This window comes from Acomys russatus, chromosome 8 (genome assembly GCF_903995435.1).
Source record: "Acomys russatus chromosome 8, mAcoRus1.1, whole genome shotgun sequence".
Taxonomy (NCBI): domain Eukaryota; kingdom Metazoa; phylum Chordata; class Mammalia; order Rodentia; family Muridae; genus Acomys; species Acomys russatus.
Window position 1 is genome coordinate 5,127,785 of NC_067144.1, and position 9,221 is coordinate 5,137,005.

Genomic DNA, 9,221 nt, shown 5'->3' on the forward strand with positions numbered 1-9,221 from the left:
TTATGGGGCCTTCCCAGGAGCCTGGGCACCTTTGGGAGCCTGAGCTGGGGCTGATGCCTGGGCCTTAGCTGGAGCTGTGGCCTCTGTCTTGGTTTGAAACTTGGGCTTTGGTTGGCAGAGCCTACGACCCTTGGGCATGTAGCTTTGAATCCTCTTCCCAAGTGTGGGATGAGTGATGAAAGCAAGCTGGCTGAGTTTGTGGCTGGGGCCCTTTGGCATCTTGTGCTTAGTGGCCTTAGGCTTCACAAGGGCCTTGAAGGACTCTGCATGTGCACCCATTGCCTTTGCATTGTATGCCTGCATTTTCTTCAGGTCTTTCTTGTTGTCCTTCTTGGCAAAGCACATGTTACTCAGGAATTGGGGTCAACCCTCTTAAGCGATTCCTATCTTTGTGACTGGGGTTTCATGATACTATTTCTGTGCCATTTGTGGGACTGGTTGTGTGTGGTGTGGTTTTTGGACTTGGCCATGTCTGCACAGTAACCCACAGCTTCTGTAGCACCTGGGACTGGAAGAGCTTCTTTGAAATTCTTAACTAAGGAAACATATTTGTAAAGACAAATTAATCCAAAGATAAACAGCAATACTTCTTGCAATTGTGCTTGCTATATTATCTATTAATTTGATTAAAATTTCTCAGGGGCCTGTATTCACCAAAGAGAAAAAAAAGAAAGAAAAAAAGAAAGAAAGAAAGAAAGAAAGAAAGAAAGAAAGAAAGAAAGAAAATACAATCATAGAACTTGAAACAACTATAAAAGAAAATGCTAAATCTGAAAATTTTTCCTGATCCAAAACAAGCTGTCAACCAAGATGACAGCACAATTCTGAACATCTATGCTCCCAATAGAAGGACACCCACATTTATAAAAGAAATATTAACAAAGCTTATACCACGACTTCAACACCCCACTTTCACCAAAGGATAGGTCAATGAAACAGAAACTAAACTGATGAATAGTGACACTAACGGATGTCATGAATCAAATGGATCTAACAGATATATACAGAACTTTTTACCCAAAAACAACAGATTATTCCTTCTTCTCAGCACCTCATGGAACCTTCTCCAAAATTGATCATATAGTAGGTCACAAAGCAAGCCTCAACAGGTACAAGAAGATTGAAATAATACCTTGTATCCTATCAGATCACCATGGACTAAAGCTGGACTTCAACAACAACAGAAGTAACAAAATGACAACTGGGTCAGGGAAGAAATTAAGGACTTCCTATAATTCAATGAAAATGATGAAACAACATATCCAAATTTATGGAACACATTGAAGGCAGTGCTAAGAGGAAAATTCATAGCACTAAGTGCCTCTATAAAGAAATTGGAAACATCTCATATAAGCAATTTAATGACACATCTGGCAGCCATAGGAAAAAAAGAAACAGAATCACCCAAGAGGAGAAGATGTCTGGAAATAATCAAACTCGGGGCTGAAATCAATAAATTAGAAACAAAGAGAACAATTCAAAGAATCAACAAAACCATGAGCTGGTTCTTTGAGAAAATCAACAAGATAGACAAACCACTAGCCAAACTAACTAAAAGGAAGAGAGACACTATCCAAATCAACAAAATCAGAAATGAAAAGGGAGACATAACAACAGACCCTGAAGAAATACTAAGAATCATAAAGTCCTACTTCAAAGGCTTGTATGACACAAAATTTGAAAATCTAAGAGAAATGAACAATTTTCTTAATCATTTCCACTTGCCAAAGTTGAATCAAGACCAGATAAACAAATTAAATAGTCCTGTTTCTCTTACAGAAACAGAAGTTGCCATTGAAAGTCTCCCAACCAAAAATAACCCAGGGCCAGATGATTTCAGTGCAGAATTCTATCAGACCTTCAAAGAAGATCTAATACCGATACTCTTCAAGCTACTCCACAAAATAGAAATGGATGGAACATTACCAAATTCATTCTATGAGGCTACAGTCACCTTGACACCTAAACCTCACAAATACCCAACAATGAAAGAGAATTTCAGACCAATTTCTCTAATGAGCGTTGATGCAAAAATATTCAATAAAATACTCGCAAATTGAATCCAAGAACAGATCAAAGATATCATTCACCATGACCAAGTAGGTTTCACTCCAGTCATGCAGGGATGGTCCGATATACAGAAATTCATCAATGTAATCCACCATATAAACAAACTAAAAGAAAAAATCCACATGATCATCTTCTTAGATGCCGTAAAAGCATTTGACCAAATCCAACATCCATTCATGTTTTAAATTTTTGGAGAGATCAGGCATACAAGGCACATACCTAAACATAATAAAGGCTATATACAATAAGCCAGTAGCCAACATCAAATTAAATGGAGAGAAACTCAAGGAAATTCCTCTAAAATCAGGGACCAAACAAGCCTGTCCACTTCCTCTATATCTCTTCAGTATAGCTCTTGAAGTTATAGCCAGAGCAATAAGAAAACAAAAGGAGATCAAAGGGATCCAAATGGGAAAGAAGGAAGTCAAATTATGCCTATTTACAGATGTTATGATAGTGTACATAAGTGACCCCCCCCCCAAAATTCCACCAGAGAACTCCAGACAGCTGATAAACACCTTCAGCAAAGTGGCTGGATACAAAATTAACTCCAAAAGTCAGTAGCCTTCCTGTATACAAATGACAATTGTGCTGAGAAAGAAATTGGGAAACTACACCCTTCACAATAGACACAAGCAACATAAAGTATCTAGAAACAACTCTAAACAAGCAAGTGAAAGACTTTTTTGAAAAAATACCTCAGACTTCTGAAAAAAGAAATTAAACATGACATCAGAAGATGGAGGGATCTCCCTTATTCATGGATGGGGAAAATTAACATACTAAAAATGGCCATCTTACCAAAAGCAATTTACAGATTCAATGAAATCCCTATCAAAATACCTACACAATTTTTTAAAGACATTGAAAGATCAATTCTCAATTTCATATGGAAAAAAACAAACAAAAACAGAATAGCTAAAACAATTCTGTACAATAAAAGGTCTCTGGAGGAATCTCCATATCTGATCTCAAGCTGTACTATAGCGCAACAGTAATTAAAACAGTATGGCACTGGCATAGAAATAGGCTGGATGGCCAATGGAATCTAACTGAACACCCAGAAATGAATCCACACACATATGGTCACTTGAATTTTGAAAAGAAGCCAAATCCACTCAATGGAAAAAGGATAGCAACCTCAACAAATGGTGCTGGTCTAACTGGATGTCTACATGTAGAAAGATGCAAGTAGATCCATATTTATCATCATGCACAAAACTCAAGTCCAAGTGGATTAAAAACCTAAACATAAAACCAGAGACAAAATCTGTTAGAAAAAGAAAGTAAGGAAGGGCCTGAAACTCATTGGCACAGGAGACAACTTCCTGAACAAAACTCTAACAGCCCAGGTTCTAAGGTCAACAATTAATAAATGAGACCTCATGAGACAAAGAAGCTTCTGAACGGCAGAAGACACTGTCAACAGAACCAAGCAACAGCCTACAGACTGGGAAAAGATCTTCACTAACCCTACATACGACAAAGGACTAATATCCAAAATATATAAAAAGCTCAAGAAATTAAACACAACCAAACCAAATAACCCAATTAAGAAATGAGGCTCAGAACTAAACAGAGTTCTCAACAGAGGTATATCAAATGGCTGAGAAACACCTAAAGGAATGCTAAATGCCCTTAGTCATCAGAGAAATGAAATTGCCACGCCATCTCCAGTAGAGCCCACGTGACAACACTGTTCTGCGGACCTGAGGTGAAGACCCCAAAAAGGAGAGTCTCTTGGAAAAGGCCATGGTGTTCTTCCCCTTGGGGTGTTGGTAGCAGCCTGCTTCCTGGCAATCCTTCTTATTTGTCCTATTACCCTTCTCATTCATAGTCAAGACAACAAGGTGACCAGAGCTACGGTGCCAGGAGGTGAACTGGACAAAGCGACAGCCTAGAAACCGCAGAATGAGACGCCTCCTCCAAATGTGCATAATTTATTATTAGTCATCCTGAAAGTTCTTAAGAATAATAAAACAATGGAGAACTTTTTTCATGAATTACAGCAAAAGGAGGCAGTTGAAAATTCCCCTCAATTAAATGAAGGGTCTTTATCAAAGGCAGAGCCAATTCAAGGAAAAGGTAACTTGAAGAAGAGTGAAAGTAAAAGCAGAATTTTAATTCCTACAATACAAAAGTCCGTACGGCGTGGCCTATGTATTGAAAGGCAGTCTCTGGTGTCCTCCTAGATACAGAGGACCCTGTGGATTGGCTGCTACACCTCATCCACCTCTCCCCTATACAGCAGTGTGTGAGGGAGGGGATGGATGGGTGGTCATCAATGGGAAAAAGGTGTCAGACACTGACTAACAGCAAATTGCTAATCTTACTGAGGACTGTCTCCGGCCCCTGGCTCAACCTGAGAATGCAATATCTGCCTGTGCCAAGCTGATGACTTAGAAACAATGATGTCATTACTATGTGCTGTGTACTGTGTAATCTATATGCCTGATTGCTTCACTGACCCCCTTGAATCTACTCCATGGAAAATGTAACCACAAAACACTTCCTGTCTCAAAATGTGTATAAAAATCTAGACTGTTTGTTTGCCTGTAAAATACACTCAGATTCAAACTGCCTCTGTGTTTGTCTCTGTTTGTCACCACCAAATCCTTGCCCACCAAGTCTTTGAGGACCCTCGTCCCTGGGACCCCATATCTGACTGGGATGGTCCATGGCAGCAAATCAAAATGACTCTGAGATTCCACCCACGATAGTGGCTAAGATCAAAAACTCAAGTGACAGCATATGCTGGTGAGGATGTGGAGAAAGGGGAACACTCCTTCATTGCTAGTATGAGTGCAAACTTGTATAACCACTTTGGAAATCAATCTGTTCTTCCTCAGAAAACTGGGAACACGGTTACCTCAATACCCAGCTATTCCACTCCTTAGTATATACCCAAAAGCTGCTCCACCACACAACAAGGACATATACTCAACCATGTTCATGGCAGCCTTATTTATAATAGCCAGAACCTGGAAACAACCTAGATGTCCCTCAGTCGTAGAGTGGATAAAGAAACTGTGGTACATTTTATATGTATGTATGTATGTATGTATGTATGTACGCATGTATGAAATACTACTCGGCTATTAAAAACAAGGAAATTCTGGAACTTGCATGCAAATGCATGTAACTAGAAATGATCATCCTGAGTGAGTTTACCCAGACTCAGAAAGATACAAATGGCTTATACTCATTCATAATTAGACACTAGGCCAACAGAGATGTCCCCTGAAAGTCTTCACTTAGCCAGAGATTGAGATAGATATTGAGACTTCCTATTAGGACTCTAGGTGTGAAAGGTAAGGAAGAATGGGGAAATAGAAGGATCCAGAGGATCCTAGAAACCTACAAGGAGTCCATTAAGGCTAGTGGGTCAGCTCAAACTACTGTACCAACCAAGTGAAATGCATATAGTAAACTTAGAACTCCTATCCAGATCTAGCCAACAGACACCACATTCTCCACAGCTGTGTGGAGAGCGGGGACTGACTTGGACATGAACTCTGGTGCCCCCTATTTGACTACTTCCCCTTGATGAGGCGCTCTGGTGACACTCAAAGGAAGAGTAAACAGGCTACCAGGATGAGACCTGATAGGCTGTGATCTTATAGTGGAGGACAAAGTCCCCTTCTGTCACAGATCTCGGAGAAGGGAATAGGATGAAAGAGGGAGGGAGGGGGAACGGGAAGATACAAGTAAGGGGATAACAACTGAGATGTAATCTGAATAAATTACTTAAATAAAAATTATTTTTAAATTGAAAAAAAATCTGGATATCAACCTCTACTCTCTACACATGCCCACACATGTGAGTGCATGTGTATACATTACATACACACATACACGTACACATATACATACGCACACACACACACAAACATATTAATGGAAACATTAAACTCCCTTTGTTTACATAATAAAAAAGTGTTCCTTGTACCCTTTATTTTTATACTAACATAATTTTGCTGAATACACTCAGAATGCACGAATATTAAGTGTATATTGCCAAACCTAGACAAATACAATCATGACATGGTACACATCAACACTGAACACTTCAACCCTTCCACGGAGTTTCCCTATGGTTCTCTGTGCCAAGCTCTGTACTTCTGAGCACTCCACAGGAGCCTCTGCACCTGGCTCCAGAGCTCAGCACTGGCAGAGCACATGGTAGCCTGAAGATTTACTCTCTTTATGTTCACCGGGTCCAGGAGACTCCACGTGGATCTCTTAGTTCATGGCAGGGAAGGACCAGGCAGCTGTCGAAATTCTATGATGGTTTACAGACTGCAGCACGGCAGACTTCAGGAGTATGTCCAGCGTCAGTGAGCAGAGAGAAGTTGATTGCTGGAAGCACTTAGGTAAGAGAAAAGGCCAATTAAATTAACTTGTCAAATGCTTGTCACAGAGTGTAAATCCTATATATTATTAGATAATTAATACCAGTAGCAGTAATACCAACAATACCAACAGCAATAATCCTCCTTTTTCTTTTTCTTCTGATTCATAACACAAATATGCTCATTTTTTTTTTACCTCATTTAAACACAGCGGCATTCTACGTAAGTGCCACTACTTTAGACCACTACTATCACCAGAGCTCAAATTATGGTAAAAATCTCAATTATAACTAATGACTTTTCTGCTAACATGAAGGCAAGAAAAAAAATAGTTCTTTGTTGCTCCTTTTCCTCCAGCCTGTGGGAGAAGGCAGGGGCTTCAGGCCAAGGGGGTGAACCGTACCCAGAATCACCAGGAGTGATAAAATACCATGGGCAAGCAGCTGCAGATTCGTTTATTCCAGAAAAAGGCAGCAGTTTATCCGTCTTTGGGCGACTAATCAGGTTCCTCTACGTCATCTCCGAACCAGCCAATGGGAAGCCTCTGCCGTTTGACTTCCTCAGTTACGTCGGAGGAACCTGCCCCCGGACGTGAGCCCCAATGGCATTTCATCAGGAAAGCCCACAGTTCTTGTAGTAACTAATGGCTTCTGGGGGGTAAGTCTATAGCTATTATCCATTCAGGCATAGCTGGCCCAGCCACTGAACTCAATTTAGTTATTGTCAATATTTTCTGATTTTCAGTTCTATAAAACTGATAAAGTTAGTTTTTTACTAACATTACATTTATTTATTGGGAGGGTACTGTGTGCGTGCCACGCACAAGTGTGGAGGTCAGAGGACAGCTTGCTGGAGTCAGTTTTCTCCTTCCATCATATGTGTCCAAGGAACCAAACTCAAGTTGTCACTCTTGGCAGCTAGCGCCTTACTCATGAACCATCTTTCTGGCCCCAAGCCATAACTTTATATATATATATATTTCGATCCTTTTATAGCTCGTATTAGTCTAATAGGAAAACTGGAATATATTAAAATGTACAAATAAGGTACATGCTCGGGTGCCCCATTTCTGACCACGTCCCCTTGATGGGGAGGCCTGGTGGCACTCAGGGGAAGGATAACAGGTCACCAAGAAGAGACTTGATATTCTATGAGCATATACAGGTGGAGGAGGTCCCCCTCAGTCACAGACATAGGGAGGGGAGTAGGGGGGAAGCAGGAGGGCAGATACAAGGGATCGGCTAAAATTTTAGATGTAATATGAATAAATTAATAAATTTAAAAATGATAATAATAATTTAGATCTATATTTTAAAAACAAATAAGGTACATGAATATATAAAATGAAATATGCTGAGTATGCTTCTAACAGTGAAAAGGGAACTTCCATTGGTACTCTTGCCCCAGGCTTCCCAAATCTTGAAGGAGATCCTACTAAAAAGTGGCTTGTGGGCTGGAGAGATAGCTCAGTGGTTCAGAGCGATGCCTGCTCTTCTACAGGTCATGAGCTCAATTCCCAGCAACCACATGGTGGCTCACAACCATCTATAATGAGATCTGGTGCCCCCTTCTGGCCTGCAGGTGTACATGCAGATAAAGCACTCATACATTAAGCAAATAAATAAATAAATCTTTTTTAAAAGTGAGTATGGGTAAAAATATTTTTTAAGTGGATTGAGGGGCCAGAAAGATGGCTCAGTAGGTAAAGTGCTTCCTTCCCAAGCACAACGGCCTAAGTTTGGATCTTGTCACGCACAAAAGAGCCTACCATGAAGACACACTTGTCCACAACCGGAGTGGAAGTTTTGGTTTCTTTAAAAACCCAGCTATGTTAGGTAAGTATGTTTTGTTGGGAGGGTAAGGAAGATGAGGGAATATGGAAAAAGTTGGGAGACAGGGGACATGATCAAAATGTATTGCATGAAAAAGTCTTAAACAAAATGTAGATTCTGATTCAGTGGAGCAAATAGTCTGCATTTAAAAAAAAAAAAAAAAAAACATAGAGAGCTAGAGAGCTCGGCAGTTAAGAGCACTGTCTGTTCTTCCAGAGGTCCTGAGTTCAATTCCCAGCACCCACATGGCAGCTCACAACTGTCTGTAACTCTAGTTCCAGACCCTGTCACAGAGCAAGCAAAACACCAAAGCAAATAAAATAAATAATTTTTAAAAATAAAAATAAAATAAATTTTAAAAAGTTGTGATCCTGTTGGTTCATGTGGAATGAAGCAGGCCCTGGTTCCCAGTCTCTAGCCAGTTCTGAGCTGTTTGATGTTGTGCGTGGAATTCCAGCTCAGCAGAGCACCTGGGGCTGTCCACTGGTCTGTTCCTCTTAGTATTCAATAAAAATCATTGTCCTTATGTACACAAGTGTTTGTGGAATCGGAAGCCTCAGGAGATGTCAGCTTTTAGCCTAACATTTCTTCTGTGCTGGTTTTAGGGTTGACAGCCTGAGGAATGAATCAGTCATAGCTTAAGGCTCTGCCTAACACTCTAAGAAGTTCCTCTCATCCTTTCAAGTTACATTTTTCCCTCACAGCTAAAAAAAAAACTATAGAGTTCTTAGTACAATCTAGTTGTAGTAAATTTAGGGCAAAGACTGAATTCAAATTAAAGACCTTTAAAGATTTGTGTCGTGTATAGTTGAACACATGCGTATTTCAAGTATGAAAGCAAAGTCTGATTATGTAGCAAATATATTAACACTTGCCTTTGAAAATATAGCCTACGTCCTTATACAAGTACAGATTACAGCAGCCACGAGAATACTTCAATCAGAAAGCAACCCTGCAGTTTACCTTA

At 40.0% G+C, this 9,221-nt stretch overlaps 1 pseudogene; it reads right to left on the reverse strand.

Moving 5' to 3' along the window:
* Window positions 1-470, reverse strand: LOC127193365 (60S ribosomal protein L29-like; annotated as a pseudogene).
* Window positions 471-9,221: the final 8,751 nt, after the last annotated feature.